This window comes from Lycium ferocissimum, chromosome 9 (assembly GCF_029784015.1).
Source record: "Lycium ferocissimum isolate CSIRO_LF1 chromosome 9, AGI_CSIRO_Lferr_CH_V1, whole genome shotgun sequence".
Lineage (NCBI taxonomy): Eukaryota > Viridiplantae > Streptophyta > Magnoliopsida > Solanales > Solanaceae > Lycium > Lycium ferocissimum.
This window is the reverse complement of record NC_081350.1, coordinates 31935504-31952268: the sequence shown is the minus strand read 5'-3', so window position 1 is coordinate 31952268 and position 16765 is coordinate 31935504. Positions and strand designations below refer to the sequence as shown.

The 16765-nt window shown below is 33.2% G+C and overlaps 1 long non-coding RNA gene across 1 annotated transcript; it reads right to left on the bottom strand.

Annotated features, from left to right (window-relative positions):
- Positions 1-288: 288 nt before the first annotated feature.
- Positions 289-5019, bottom strand: LOC132069404 (uncharacterized). Its single transcript, XR_009417774.1, has 4 exons — positions 4192-5019; positions 3401-3580; positions 2845-2930; positions 289-798 (listed from the first exon to the last, which is right to left on the bottom strand). It is a non-coding gene; the product is annotated as an uncharacterized LOC132069404 (long non-coding RNA).
- Between the last annotated feature and the right edge of the window lie 11746 nt (positions 5020-16765).

The window sequence follows — 16765 nt, the reverse complement described above, 5'->3', positions numbered from 1 at the left end:
AACGCATTTACATCTTTGTATTAAGCTAAGCGTCTAAAGGCTATATATTCCTATCCTCAATAGCGAAATGATCACCTTTGAGAGGGTCTACTTATCCTTATTAGGCACGCGATTTCCTTTCCCAAGTTCAATTAACGTGCCACAGATAGAATTCAATGATTGGCTAGATAATCAAACAATTAAGCACAAAAATAAATAAGCAATCCAATAGCGGAAAGTCGATAGATAAAAACGATTATCACACTACAACTTTCATGTCTTTGCCACAATCGTAGAATAAAAGTGTTTAGCCACTCATGTTCATACAAAACAATATGAATAGCGTTATGAAACATGGGTTTAATGAAAAGAAACTAAGAAAAGAGATAAACCAATGGTAAGAATCTCCACAAGCCAAGAACGTTAGTTTCCCGTCGTCAAAAATGTCCCAGCAGTCATTCACACGTTAAAAGCTTATATTTATAGTCTAGGGTTAAGTCTGAAATAATTAGACCAAATCCTATGCGAAATAGGAAAACCGAGACGTGACGTGCGTCACTTGCGCATCGCACATAAATCGCGCAAGGCAAATCTTCAGGAATATGTGTGCCTTACTCGTCACCTGGTCATCGCTCGCTCAAGAAAAAAAAAAAAAAATCAGAGAGAGAGAGCGACCCATGCGACGCACGCCCATCGCGCATGGACGTGCAGTGATCTGCCCAAGTCTGCTCACGATCCTCTTGCCGCTTCGTTCTGTTGCACAATGCTTCCAAACTTCACTAATATTGCTTGGAATTCATTCATTCTTGCTTGGTGCACCTAAACAACACAAACACGACGACGTAAGCTCGAATATAATCATTTCAATCCAAACACAAGCTTAAATACTAAGAACTGAAGGGAAAATGACGTAAAACATAGATATTTGTGCCAAATATCACATAGTGATCACTTGAACCCATAATCAAAGTACACAATAGAAAATTTAGACTTGCTTTTAAAAGTTGCATGGTGCACGCCATAAAATGAAAAGCCTAAATCTAGGCAAGTTCACATGCTGCAAATTGATTCAGGAAAATGAGAAAATTATTCCGAAAATCTAATACTATAACTATAAAGAAATGCTCTCTTCTCCAGTAATTAAAGTTCCACCTTACCTTCAGTTCAAGTAAAAATACTGTCCACATTCCTTCAATGAAATTAAAGGTCTATAGCATATAAGAAACGTCTCCACCTTCTATTAAAAGTGAAAAGGGAAAAAAGGAAAGGAGGGAAAAAAAAAGGAGGCAAGTCAAACATAAACGTAACATTTGATTTTCGACAAAAAAGATAAGCTATCATGAATTTATATTTCTGCGGTAAGAAGGTTCTCTGATGAGTAGAGCGACTAACAACTCAGACTTTTCAAGATTAGTATGAATTACTGCTACATGAGAAGGAATAGAAGTATTAGCTCCTGCCTGGTTTGCTGTTCTACTGTCTCTTCTCCATAATAAAACATTTCATGAAGGATCACCTGCCTCCACTCCATCGAGAAGATAAAAGAATTGATCCATAAATAAGTTAAATGTTTCCTGTTAAATATTTGATGAAGGAAACAAAAACTTAATAAAAAATCTGCATTTTAAAAAAATAATTAGTTTATAAATTGATCCCAAATTGAATATCAAAGAACTCTCGTAAACTTTGAAAAATGCTGATTCTGGTAAATGCCTTTGAAAAATGCTTGAAATGCATGTTTAGACACAAACTGGTGACTACATAAATAATTTTGAGCGCGTGAGAGAAACTGTTAATCTTTTTCTGAATATTTTTATCCCCTGCTTCTTCCTCTCTCCTGCCACCATAGCTCTAGTGGTTCACCCCCTCACCGCCACTGTACCTCCTGCAACACCGTATAAATTCTTCAAATCAGCATCTTTGCTTCCTTGCTTTGTCAATTGCTGTCTTTTGATTATAGAAACACTCACATCCCAACAAACAAATTCACAAATGTTTAGATTGGTTTTCAAAAATGATTAAATCACTGTTGACTTTATTTCTTCCACAAGCTTGTTCTTTCATATCAATATTAGCAACAAGAATATGAAGAGTGTGGGATGCAAACAAAATTATTTTGAATCCAATTTTCCTTAATTTCATTCACACTGAAGCCAAAGTGATTGCCTCTATTGTCATCATAAACTCTCCAACCCTTTTAATTATTGCGTGTGGGCTTTCCTCTTTCTTTTATGTATGTTCATAGAAGTAATTTATTACGCTTGTGCACCTGGAAATTGGAATAGAGGTGCGACGACGGGAGGTAAAGGGAGAAGAAAGAGGCAGTGCAAAGTGGAATTAAAGATATTAGTTTTAGGGAATTATAATGATGTGAAGATCATCAGTTGTCAAAAGCTATATGTGACATCTGGTGACTTTTCTTGCACCTGTTCCATGCTTTATCTTATGACTAACTCTCTCTCAGAAATAATATTCATAAACTTAACATCCACCATATATGAAAACTGGATGGTGAATCTACAGGTCCTTTAGATTTGTCACACCCACCTCAACCATAGTTTCCTTGCATTTCTTTGAGGATTAGGTTTCAACACTTACAACTATAACATAGAAAGAGAAATAATAGACACAGGACCCTTGCAAACTAAAGAATTTCCTTTTTGTCGTCCTTCAATAACTAAAATTTTACACAGTTATGGCAAATAAAGCAGAAAATGGAGGATTATTGTTGGAAACCCGGATGACATTTGACCTTCTACCATTATTACCTCTCTAAAGATTTTTTGCACATAGTAATAAGTGGAAAAGCAAAATATGGAATTATAAAAATATGTTAAAAGGAATCTCACGAAAAGGAGGACTTACCGAACATAATCTGCAGTGAAGTGTCCCAACACCGCCAGGATGAGACAATAAGAAAGGGCATGTTCCAATAGAGGGGTAGTAGCAACCTAGAAAAGCATCAACGCATAAAAAGATGGTCACAACACCTTATGATAATTTCTACCAACTAATATATATCTTCTCCTTTAAGAGCACCAATCTGTTAAAATAAAAAGAAATTCATAATGTTGATTTAAAATTTTGTCAAGGGCATAGTAGTGAGTGAAAGGATATACATAATGACCATAAACAGAAAATTTAAACAAAGAGACATGTTAAGGTTTTAAGTTTTGTATTATTACAATAAGGTTTTCACATAGTGCATTAACTCTAAGTAGCGTCCTCCTTTTTTTAACCAAGTAACTCTAATAGCATCTTATCTTATAATATAACACCTAAAATAAAATTCTAGAAAAGACTATTGCAATATCACATATTTGTTCCTTGCACAAATTTCTACTATCATAGAAAAAAGGTCAAATGCTTTCCGTTTGTGCTCTATATAACAGCAGAAGACATTTCATCACTGATAGCCAACCTTTTCCATTCCAAAAATCACAACATGAAGGAGAAGATGATTGAGTTTCTGAGCTTAACTTCGGGTGCTATCGTCGGGTTTCACTTTGATCTCAAAGTGGGTGCCTTTCAAAGTCTTCACAAAAATCTTCTTTAAGCCCTAGCATACACATCTTTTTAGTTCTGGCAACGACAACTGCAGCTGTAAACCACCGACAACAAATATTTACACACGTATCTGGCTTGTTTGTTTTGTCAGAGCACGTTAGTTGCACGTAGGATAGAAAGTAAACACCAATCAATAAAAGAAATTGAAACGTAGAAGAGTGCCAAAAAAAAATATTTATTCTTCTTAATATAACAAGACAATATAAGAGGATGTAAAGTACAACATTCAGTATTCACACGGTGAATCCAGTATTTTTTTCTTTCTTTCTCTCTCTCTCTCTCTCTTTTTTTTTTTTTTTGAATCCAATATTTGCTCTTTCTGTTAACTGTTAACATGTTTGACTCTAAAATAATGGTGTGGCCTAAAGTAGCTTCACGATCGAGATGATCAAGATGCTGGTGAACTACAGGCTAAACTGCACACATCTCATACGATATAACACAAAATATCAATTACAACTATTTAGCACCATATTGAGCATAAAACATTAGGACCAAAAAGTAACAATTCTAGGAACAAAACGATGATATACTTTTCAGAGGTATTAAACCATCAGTACGCATTATGATGAATACCATTCGCAGAAACACACAGCATGAGAAATTATTCATAGTTCAACAACGTGAACAAAATGCAAAAATTACCTCTTTATAGTTAAAGTGGTGGACTTTTTTCAACATCTGTCAATCAAAATTGAGCAGCCATTATATTCCGACTAAATGAAATGAGAGACATTAAATCTAACTAGTTACAACCACAAATTGCACAATGAATCTTTGAGAAAGAAAAACTTGAATTCATAAGTCTTTCTCAGAAAAATCAAATTGTGCCAATTCTACTCAGCAACCCAAAAAAAAAAAAATCAACTGAGAGCTATCTACTATTACCCAAAACATGCAAGAACATTAGTGTAATTAATATTTATCCCCAAATCAATCAAAAAAAAAAAAAAAACAAAAAAAAAAAAAAAAAAAGCCAGAGCAGAAGATATATAGAAAAAGAATGAGCAGGGGCTGTATGTGGGACATGGAAGAAGCAGCAAAGATACAAATGAGTGATAATTGTTGAAAGTGATTTGGATAGTGGAGGAGTTGGTGGGTTCGATCCTGGCTTGTGTTGCGTAACAAATTGAGTGGTTTTTGGGATGTTTTGGTATTTATTTGAATGTATTTATTTGGGGGTGTAGTGTGAATAGTGGAAAGAATGACCCGGTTCAAACTTTGTTTAATCACGAAACTTCATTAGAGACAGATGAATTACCTGCCTCCTTCTTGGTGGCGATGTGAATAAAAAAATAGTATCTTGGAGGAAAGATTTTTGAAAGGCTTATCTACGTGAGGAAATTTGATTCACATAGTGCATATTTCTATTTGTGGTATATTTATAAGTCTGGTAACTTGTCAAGACGTTTCCTTCATAATGAAGGAATTTGAAAGGAATGTGTGAACATTGAGAATTTAATTGCAATAAGTAGTCCTCTTTTTTATGTGTTGGTACAATTACTATATTGCAGCAAATAAACACTAGAACTCTACTGTAACATATATCTGAAAGGAATAGGAAGAATTTATTTTAGAGTATTAAGTATATAGCCTATTAATGTTGCCACAAAGATACATAAAAAAAGGAGAAAAGGTAAAAAAATAGGATAAAAGCAGAAAAAAAAAAAAAATATAGCCTATTAATGTTGCCACAAAGATACATAAAAAAAGAAGAAAAGGAAAAAAAAAAAGGATAAAAGCGAGCATTACCTTATTTTATCTTAACTTTATATTATATGTAGATTTTTGTTTGCCTATATCTCAATTACCTTTTAGTGTTGAGTAGCAAGTAATGAGTAACTCTGTCCACAATTAGACAGATAAATTGAGATGATATTCGTTTTTTCCTTTACTTGAAGTTTCGAATTTACATATCTTTCTCAAGTAAATAATTAAACAAGGAAGAAGATAAATGAACTAGTAGTAAAGTACTTTTGATACACAAATTTAGAACGGAAAAGGGGCAAATATACCCATGTACTATGAGAAAAGGTTTAAATATACCCTTCGTTATACTTTCGGTCCAAATATCTTCTCTTATATCTTATTGGATCAAATATACCTGTACTATGAGAAAAGGTTCAAATATACCCCACCTCGGTTAAGATTGTCCAAGGTGAACATCCAATCCTACGTGTGACTGATAATTAATGAGGTGAATGCCATGTGGCATGGCCAACTCACCGCCCCTAACTCATTTTACCCCTCTTCTCTATTTCCTCCCCTTCCACTACCATTGACACAGTTATAGTGGCAAATCATATCAGAGCCTTTTATATTGGCGTCTCTCAAATTACTCAATTTTTGGTTGAAGGTTTTAATTATTTCTAATGCGGATGTCGTAATGGTAGTACGGTTGCATGCAGTAGTGCTAAGGTAAAGCAATGAAATTTAGGCGTGCACTCGCATTTCTCTTTGACTGGCAAATCCTCATGCGTTTGCCGACCCAATTTTGTTTTCATGTCTCTTCGCATAAGTTTGATCGGTATAAAAATAAACGTGAAAGGAAAAGAAACTCCAGTAAACTGAAAACTAACTTAATGTCCTCTTAACTGAGAAGGACAAGTGTACATGTTTCATTTTCCAAAGTAGTCTCACCTCGAGCATGAATTATTAGTCACGGACCAAAACATCTTGTCCAATTTCACCATTGTATTAAGGACAAAGGTTCTGTTTTAAAGCATTGACGATAGTAAAAAATTTTACCCATGAATCTGACCATCAGTAACTTAAAATAAAGGGAAGGAAATAGAGGAGAGGGATAAAATGGGTTAGGGGCTGTGAGTTGGCATGCCACATGGCATCCACCTCATTAATTGTCGATCTTGCCACGTAGGATTGGATGTCCAGCTTGGACAATCTTAACGCAGGAGGGGTATATTTGAACTTTTTCTCATAGTACAGGGATATATTTGATCCAATAGTATAATGATAGAGATATATTTAGACCGAAAGTATAACGAGGGATATATTTAAATCTTTTCTCATAGTACAGGAATATATTTATCCCTTTTCCGAATTTAGAATAACAACAGCAACAATATTATGGAAAAACTTTACTCAACTGACAAGTGACTACAACATCGGTACTATAATATGGATAATGCCCCTGCAGATGAATATCTATGCATGTGGCAAACTAAACCTGCTAGCTCACATATCCCTTTATGGGCGTACATGCATGCTTGAATAGCCAGCCATATTAGTGTACCGTACATACATATAATGGAAATAAACATACATGAGAACTGTACAGTGGCTTGATATAATTAGACCGGGGGCAGCTGGTTCACATTATTTCTGTCAAACTCCCAATGGATGAAAAATGTTAAATGCTGGAATTGTAGAGAAAATGCGTAGAGCCCATTCGCGAAAACTAGTGCATGTATTGGAAATCCTTAGAATTATTTTAATAATTCTAATGTTAAATCTCTTACCTACAAAGTTCCAAACTTTAACCCGCAAAAAAGATGAACAGCATTAACCCTAATTAGCTCAAAACCTAGCACCAATTGACATATTCAAACTAAAAAGAAAACAATAAACAAATTACCAGGAACTGGGAAAGGACTCTTAGAAAGAGTTTTAACATAATCTTCATTATCATCCCCAATTAAAAAGGTCCTTATCATCATAATACCCACTACTATTATCACTATTATTAGTATTAGTATGAGAAGATTTTGCTTTTATATTTTAAGGGATGTTTAACCATACTAATAATTGTACTATAATATTATTTTTGTAACCCACGTTACTGTTGTTAGTATTACTTTCATATTTTCTAAGTAAAATTTTATTAATCTACCTTAACGCTCATAGAAAAGCTTGGCATTTTTTCTTTTGGTAAGTGAAAAGCTTAACATAGTTTCAACAAATGTATAAAGCTATAAGGTATTGACTTATTGACTTACCCATAGAATCGGAGTCGTGCCTCTCCCATTAGACACATCCATCTATTGTCAAATTAGTGTAAAAATATTGCTTAATTACATATGCAATCAAAGAGGAAAAGAACATATAACTTTCAGCCTAGCAATACTAAATCTGAAAATCACTTCCCGCAAAACAGAAGATATAAACTTCATTAGAGACAGATGAATTACATGCCTTCATTCTTGGTGGCGATGTGAAGCAAAAAAATAGCATCTTGAAGGAAAGATTTTTGAAAGGCTTAGCTACTTGAGGAAACTTGATTCACATATTGCATATTTCTATTTGTGGTATAAAATAAGTCTAGTAATTTGTCAAGAGTTTACAAAATCCTTTCCTTCATAATTGAGGAATTTGAAAGGAACGAGTGAACATTGAGAATTTAATTGCAATAAGTAGTCCTCTTTTATGTGTTGGTACCGTTATTATATTACAGCAAATAAACACTAGAACGATCTACTGTAACATAGAGTATCTGAAAGGAATAGGAAGCACTAGAGTATTAAGTATATAGCCAATTAATGTTGCTACAAAGATAGATAAAAAATAGGAGAAAAAAGAAAAAAAATAGGAAAAAGCCAAAAAAGATAAATATCATTGCTAGCCATAGAGAAGTGCCACATCACCTTGTTTATGCCTAACTTTATATTATATATAGATTTTTGCTTGCCTATATCTCAATTACCTTTTAGTATTGAGTAGCAATTAATGAGTTCTGTCCACAATTAGACAGATAAATTGAGATGATATTTGTTTTTTCCTTTCTTCTTATTTTTGGTATTGATATTACATGCTACAAGCACTACTTGATGTTCCGAATTTACATATCTTTCTCAGGAAAATAATTAAACAAGGAAGAAGATAAATGAACTAGTAGTAAAGAACTTTTGATATACAAATTTAGAATAACAACAACAATAATATTATGGAAAAACTTTACTCAACCGACAAGTGACTACAACATCGGTACAATAATATGCATAATGCCCCTGCAGACGAATATCTATGCATGTGACAAATTAAACCTGCTAGCTCACATATCCCTTTATGGGCGTACATACATGCTTGAATAGCCAGCCATATTAGTGTACCGTACATACATATAATGGAAACAAACATACATGAGAAATGTACAGTGGCTTAATATAATTAGACTGGGGGCAGCTGGTTCACATTGTTTCTGTCAAACTCCGAATGGATGAAAATGTTAAATGCTGGGATTGTAGAGAAAATGCGTAGAGCCCATTCGCGAAAACTAGTGCATGTATTGGAAATCCAAGAAAAACATGAAGTAAGTGTAATGGTAATGAAGAAAATGTACCAAAACAGCACTTGGGGGAGTAAACGTGAGGCTATACACAAGATATTGAAGGACTTGGAGAAATCTCCTGAACTTACGCGTATTCTCAATGGATTATGACTTGCATGGATTGTTATAGCAGTAATGGAGAAAGTGAAGGAAAATAAGAAAAGAAAGAAGAACCTATTCATGAATGTGAGGACACTGGGATGCCCAAATATATGGAAAGGATCCCAACTATGATCAGTAGTCAATATAAATTTAAGGATGTTAACTATAATCAAGATCAAGTACCTTAAATCAAACTTCATTCTAAGCTTTTGAGTTTCTTCTTCTCTTGGTTAACGTAGTGTAATATTCCAGGTAGTGTTATTTGTAGACTGCACCAACTTGTATTAGTCAAGTCAAAGACCTTAGTTGGATGCTGCAGCGAAGTTTCCTAAATTAATTTAGAGTTGCTCGTCATTTTCAGGCTGTGGACATTTCTTCCTTTTTTCAAACAGAACACTTAGGAAAGGGACAAACCATCAGATTAAGCAAGGGACAGATGTCAAAAATTTAAACCTGCACTGGACCAACTGGAGGGATCCAGTACAGAAGAAGACGAGCCTCATCCTTCAAAAAGTAAAAAGTGTTTTGTTTGAAAAAGGGGAGAAATGTCCACAGCCTGAAAATGACAAGCAACTCTAATAGTGGTATATTGGAAAGATTTTTTGTTTAGTTTTAGTAGATGTGTTTTTCAAGTGAATTTGTTCTTACTCACAAAACTTCAACTTTCAAATATTATTTTTAACTTCAACTTCAAATACTGTTTTTTAAAAATAGTTTCAACCAAATCTATCTCCAAACGCCTACTTAATTACTACCTCTTTATATGTACTCGTAAAGAGAAATGGCTACTACTAATGACTTATGTGAACGTAAAGAGAAATTGTGTCGCCCTGTCTACATCCTCTGTAACTTCTAAAATCTTGAGTTAACACTCTTACGAAGAACAATATATGACAAGATTAATTTCTAAGTCCTAAGTTGGTAAAAATATTTACATACAGTGGATGTTGATGGAATTAAGCCATGTGAGTACAATAGCCAAAAAGAATTAAAAAATGGAAGAAAAGTATTGGATGACAAAGGTACCGGAAACAATTAATTTTGCCAACCCAAGAATAAAACAAAATTAAAAATCAAATGTTCCAATTACCTCTGTCCTAGGCTAGCTAGCATGTGAAAAGTGGGACGACACGAATTGACATTTGACAATTGACATAGCATAGAAAATTTGGAACGTAAGACGACCTGATACGGACATTGAGTGCGCCGCAATTGACAAAATACTTCGGTAACTTAATATATAAAAGAATATTGAGAGCTTTCATTTGTTAAAAGTGTAATAAAAAAAAATATTATGGCTATAAAGTGTTTAATTTTTCAATTCAAGCATGAAAAAATAGATTTACGCAATCAATTGATGTGGAATAATCAATTACATTACTCACCATTAGAATTCAGAAATTAGTCACAGCTGTCAATAAAAGCTCAATTGTCATGAAAAAAATCAATATAATTGCCACATCCACCTTAAATACGTCGATGAATGCATATAAATAAAATCACATTGTTAGAAAATAAATAAACTTAGATAAATATACAACCATGTCAATATAGGAAGAAAATAAGTGACTCGAGATATATATATATATATATATATATATATATATATATATATATATATATGGAACAAACCAAATAAAACAAATTGCAAAGCAAATTAATAAAATAAAATTATCGAACAAATACGAGTATGATTCAAGACTTACGATCATGTGGAAACTTTAAAAGCACCCATTTCTCCTCGTGTAAATATTTAAGCGTTTATTTGGTGGATACGACAAATAATTATTCCTTTGAACTAATATTTGTTGATTTACTTACAACATTACTACCTACATAATTTTACTATAAAACAACATAAACAAATGAATTTTGATATCAAAACAAAAGAGGAGAAATTTGATGAAACTCTTCCTCTTCAAGGGAGTGAAAGTTAAAAGCAGTCATCCTCGTGTAAATATTTAATTGTTTTTTTGGAGTATACAAATAATTAACCTTCTGTTCCTTTGAACTCATATTTGTTGATTTACTTAAACATCAGTACGTACATAATTTAACAATAAAACAACATAAACAAATGAATTTTGATATCAAAAAAAAAAAAAAAAAAAAAAAAAGAGGAGAAATTTGATGAAACTCACTGTATGGAGCCTCAAGGGAGTGAAAGCTTCCACCCACTTCCTTTTGTAACCATCAAAAATCATAATTTACCTACAAAATAAGTCATTCACTCTTATATATCCATCTCAATGATTAAAAGTCAAACAAATATTAATATGTGATCAAAATTAATGTCTCTCTAGAGATACAAATCGTAAGGTCAATATGCATAAGAAACAAAAAATAAACAACATATATCTTCAACCTAAAATTCTGATCATATGCCAAAACTACTTCAAATAACTTATTTTTTCTAATCATAATTTGTCCAACCTCCCATGAATTACAGTTTCAGTGAAAGGAACAACATCATCCACCTCATAGTTGGAGTCTCTCCCACCAATTTAATGTAGCTTGTAGGTGTCCCTACATAAAATTGCAAACGAAAAGATACAATCAATTAATCACAAGTAGGGGTGTCAAATTTGGCCCAAAAGGTGATGACCCGCCCAATCCGCCCAAACTTTTATGGGTTGGGCTCAAGATAATTTTATATTGGCCGATTTCAAATTTCAACCCAACATAAATTTCATTTTTAGTGATTCAACTTAGTTTCAATTCTAACCCATTTTTAAGATTACTTAAATTTGGGTTTTATTGCTGAGATTTGTTTATTTGTTTACTTATATGCACTTTTCTTGTATCATGTATCTTATAAGTTTGTGGTGTGTTCAATATGAGGGAAATATTTTTCATTTAAAAAATGTTTTTCTCGAAAAATATTTACCACAAAAATTGTTTTCTTAAAAAATATTTTCCACTTAAAAAAATCGTAAAAATAATTTTTCGGGAAAATATTTTTCGTTAAAATGTATCTCTAGAAAATATTTTCCAAAAAAAAATATTTTAGAAAATGAATGGCACCCAAAAAATCTATTGGGTGGTCATGAGCCCGGCCCAATTTTAGTCCATTTCAAATTAACCCAATCCCGGCCTCAATAACTTTTGGGCAATGTTAGCCCAACCCATTTATTACCTCAACCCATTTTTATTGGGCCAATTTCGGTAACCCCTCAGCCGGCCTACTTAGCTCTCTAATCACAAGCAAAGCATACGATGGATTATACGCGGTTGAATCACAATTCATTAAAGATATTGTAAACGGAGGAATACTACTTATGTCCTAGTAAACAGGGGTCTTTTATTACTTGGACTCTATAATTAACCCAAATAAATTTTAGAAGGAAAATAAAAAGATTATATCATAAAAGTAAACTCAAAAAGGTAGAATTCTAGATGAAATAGAATTTCTTACATACACGTATTAATTTTGGTAAGTATTAATTGTGAGGAGGTATATTTTTACAAGGTAAAATAATTAAATAATAATTTGAGAAAAATAGTAAATGACAATATTGTCTATTGTAGAGTCTTTTAATGAAGGGCAAAAGGTTCAATCAACACTTCTAAGGCCCTTCGTGCTTTTAATATAGATACTCCCTCATTCCCAAATTATCTTTTTGCTTTAGCTATGTTCACACCAATTAAAAAAAAATACAAAGTATATATACCAGAAAATAAGGAATTAGCGAAAAACAAAGTTTCGTAATTAAACAATAAAATCTCATGATAATCCTATTTAGCTACGGAGTATAAGAAAATTCATTTAGCTACGAGTTATTTAGCGACGGATTAGCTGAGGATCACCGGCAAATTTTGTAGCTAATTTCATGTTTTGTAGTAGTTGTAGTTCACTTATAAGTTATTCCTACTTAATTAAAGTAGATTGATTTTCTCTTCTTAAATACTTATATTCTTACTACTCCCTTCATTCTATAATAAGTGGTGTTTTAGGCTTTTCATTTTGTTTCAAAATAAGTGGTGTTTTAGGATTTCAAGAAGAAATTGATCTTATTCTTCCAAACTTACCCTTGTTTATAATCAAGAATCATTAAATAGCTTTTCTTTTTCTAGGCATTAATTAGGGATAAGTTACTAAAAATACTCATAATTTTTTAGGATTAAGCAATTTCTTAAAGGGTATGCATAAGCTAAAAATACCACTTATTATGAAATAGAGAGAGTATTATTAAGGATATATAGTTAAAAATAAGTTGACTTCAACTTTTAAGACGGCACCTTCGCCTCGTGCTTTAAATTTCTACGAAGTTGCTAATCCATATTCAACTCCTCTGCAATAATTGCCACTCATCTCCTCTCCAATACGTATTTGCTAATACCCTCTCCCCTGCGGTCCATAAATAATAATCAACCGTAATCTGCTTTATTGTCATCAGGAAATTACACTCGATGATCTTAAAAATTAGGTGGTTTTGAACTTTTGAAGTTCGCATTTTTTTTTTTAATTCAATTTCCCAGTAGTCAATCAAATATTAGAAGTTCGCTTGTCCCATGGATAGTCTTTCTAAGTTAAAATTCAAAACTTGTTAAACATGAAGTTTTGCTTATTTGTCTTTTTTTTTTTCTTTTTCTTTTTTTAACTTAAGGTTAGTGGGGGGACCCACGAACTATTTTATTGATTTATGATGAAGCAAAACAAATCGTTTTCAAAACAAAAATAAAAAGACAAAGAAAGCCTATCTAAAGTGTCTAGTCTAAAAGTATAAGATAGAAATGGAAAGCAGAGACACTAGCTATGGCTATCTGGGTTCCTTGGTTCCCATATCAAGCTCAAACCTGCTTCTTCTTCAACAATCTCCAAGGTATATGCTTCTTGTTCTTGCTTCTTGACTTTTTTAGCATTTACCCTGAGTTCATTCTCTCATTCTTGCATTTCAGATATGATAACGAGCTAGGTTTGGGTTCTCTGCTTCAAGAAATTACCTTGCAGGTGATGGATTTGTGTTTTTTCCTGAGGTATGACTTCTCTCTTGAGTCCTTGTCGCTTCTTTGCCCTTATCTGTTTGTGATTTTCTTTTCCGTGGTTTGAGTTTATAACACAAATACACAATCGATTAGTGTTTGAGTAGGAGAATGAGCATCATTCGACACTAATACCACTCCTTGCTCCTTCACCTTTCGATGTATTATATTCCCAATCTTATGTGTGTTCCTGTATTTGTGTGGTTTGTTGTTTCTTGTATAGCCTGCTTGATTTCCTTTTCTTCGTTCGTATTGTTTACTCCTGGGATTGCTGCTCATTGGATAATAGTTGTGGCTCCTTTTTGGCTGTTATTGTTGTTTTTGGTTATCCTTGCTGCTGCTGCACTGATTTGGGGTAATCAGTTTCTCAATTTATGTTCCTTGTCTTGATGCTTTTTTGTGCTTAGCCCTGCAAAAAAGAAAAAAATTATTAGTGAAAAATAAATCCCCTTTTATCTCCTCCCAAAGGATTCGACAAAGGGAATTTCCTTCCTTCTCGAGTTCTATCATCAGCTTCTTTTGCATGGCCTAACCCTGAGATAGGGTTCCATCAATTTATCACTGTTCACAATTCCTCTTCCTTGAGGGTCGAGCTCCTGAAAACTGTGAGCTACCACTGGTCCTTTATCAAGTGCTTGGTTAGCTAAGTAGTCAGCTAGCTTGTTCCCTTCTCTCAATATGTGAGTTATAACCACTGTCCTCCCCCTCATAAGTCTCCAGATCTCCTCCATGAAATAAACAATCTGCCATGGTACTTTCCATATCCTTTCTACTATGTTCTTTATCAATAGTGAGTCAGTCTCTATCAGGATTCTGCCTGGGTGTTAGTGCATAAAGGTTCCTCTATTTCTACCTTAGATCAAACTCCATTCTTTTTAAGCTTTTGAATCTCTGTTTGAGTATATTTTTTTATTACTATATATAGAAAAGGCAAGATGGTCGACCAAGGCCAAAATTGTAATCTTGCTCAATTGAAAAGAAAAAAAAAGTAATCTTGCTCAATTAAATAGATTGATTTGCTCACTCCACATGGCTTTCACCCCAACCAGATAATAGAAGAGTGAAAAGTTGGGAGGACCAAGGGCATTTTTGTCAGTTGACAAAAAGTTCAGCTTGAAATATATAGGTGTACATTGTGCAGTGAGAGCATCAAATGATCAAATTAGCAGAAAAATAAAACGTTAATTTAATTCCTGGCATATCCCTCACTAAGTCAGTAACCCCAATCCCCAAAACAAAACAAAAAACATTAACCTAGAATCCTATGAAGGTGAAGCATCCAAAAGTACAAACTCATTATAAATTATAAATTATTAAAAATTATATCTTGTATATCGAATTTTAGAGCAATGAACAAAACATTGAATAAGAAATAATCTCGACATTACTAACTTATTAATCTTACGTACTAATCACCGCATTATGATCCAAGTATAACTTGTCTTCAAGACAAACGACCAATTTAGAGTCAGCCGCGGATCTAGTATCTTCATTAAGGCGGTTTGAAAGGTATAGTGTCTAGGATTTGAATTTGAAACGTCAAGGTAAACTTTGAACCCCCTTAATCACTGTGCCAACCACTAGTCTTGTGTTTAGGGGATTAAAAATCTATATATGTACATTAAAATTAAAAAAAAAAATACCTTCTATATACAGTGTAATTTTTTATCAAGGGATTTCGTGTGAACACCCTCACCCCCTCCAAGATCCGCCCCAGCTTAGAGTACTATAGACTGCAACTCGTTGTGCTTTAAATTTTGGAATATTGACACATATATAACCCTCGATCGATATTGATTTTAGCCAAAGATTAGGCTTAGCAACTGAAGCCTAAAAAGTTTGGCAATGGATAGCCAAATCTTACCTAACGAACTTTAAAAAATTGGAGAACTCCTAATTACACGCTGGTTATGAATATTTAATTCCTAATTTCACGCTAGTTCCATTTCAAAATTCATATTCATCCAACAAAATCTCAAATATTCAGCAAATATTCAATCTCATGAGTATAGACGATTTCGTGTCAGTAACATCAGTGTATATGGATATATATCATTGTTGCACTTGTAACAAACAACACTTACTTCATGGTATCATATACACCAATGTATATCACACATAGATTTTCATGATATAAAATGGTGCACATGATATACATGAGATACATGCATATACAAGGGATATGTACTGATATACAAGTAAATATACGTGGATATACGTAGATATATGCAGATTTAAAACCACCATAACTACCAAAATCCGAACCAAGCCATGCCAAATCTTATCTAACTAAGCTCAAATTTCAGATTTAGTTTTCCAGGGATGATGCGGACGGAAATTTACACAGCTAGATAACAAATTGAATGATCCTAAAGATGGGAATTAACTTGAATGATTCACTCTAGAACAACTAGAAAGATAGAATGAGAATGAGAATAGAGCTAGAAATGAGTTCTTATTTCATTGATGTCAAAAACATGCCACACAATGGAGAAGTAGATCTATATAGCTGAATTAGGCGGCAAATGATTCTGCAAAAGATGGCGCGTGTAAAACGCACCGTAACCAACTCTCCCATGCCAGCTTCTAACTACTTTCTCGACTTTCTAACTAATTTCGGACCTAATCAATTAACTACTAATTGTCCAGCTAAGCTAATCCATCACCTTATTCAACTAATTACTTACCATTAAAAGGGAAGTACATTATTACAATTTGAGCTCATAACAAGGGATGCTTCTAAACTATTTCAACAAACACCAAATTCAATTTAACAACACTTTCTGGTTTTCAATTTTAAAGCCCTCAACCTTCGAACTTCAATAATGGGATTTTCAAAATTTTCTTACC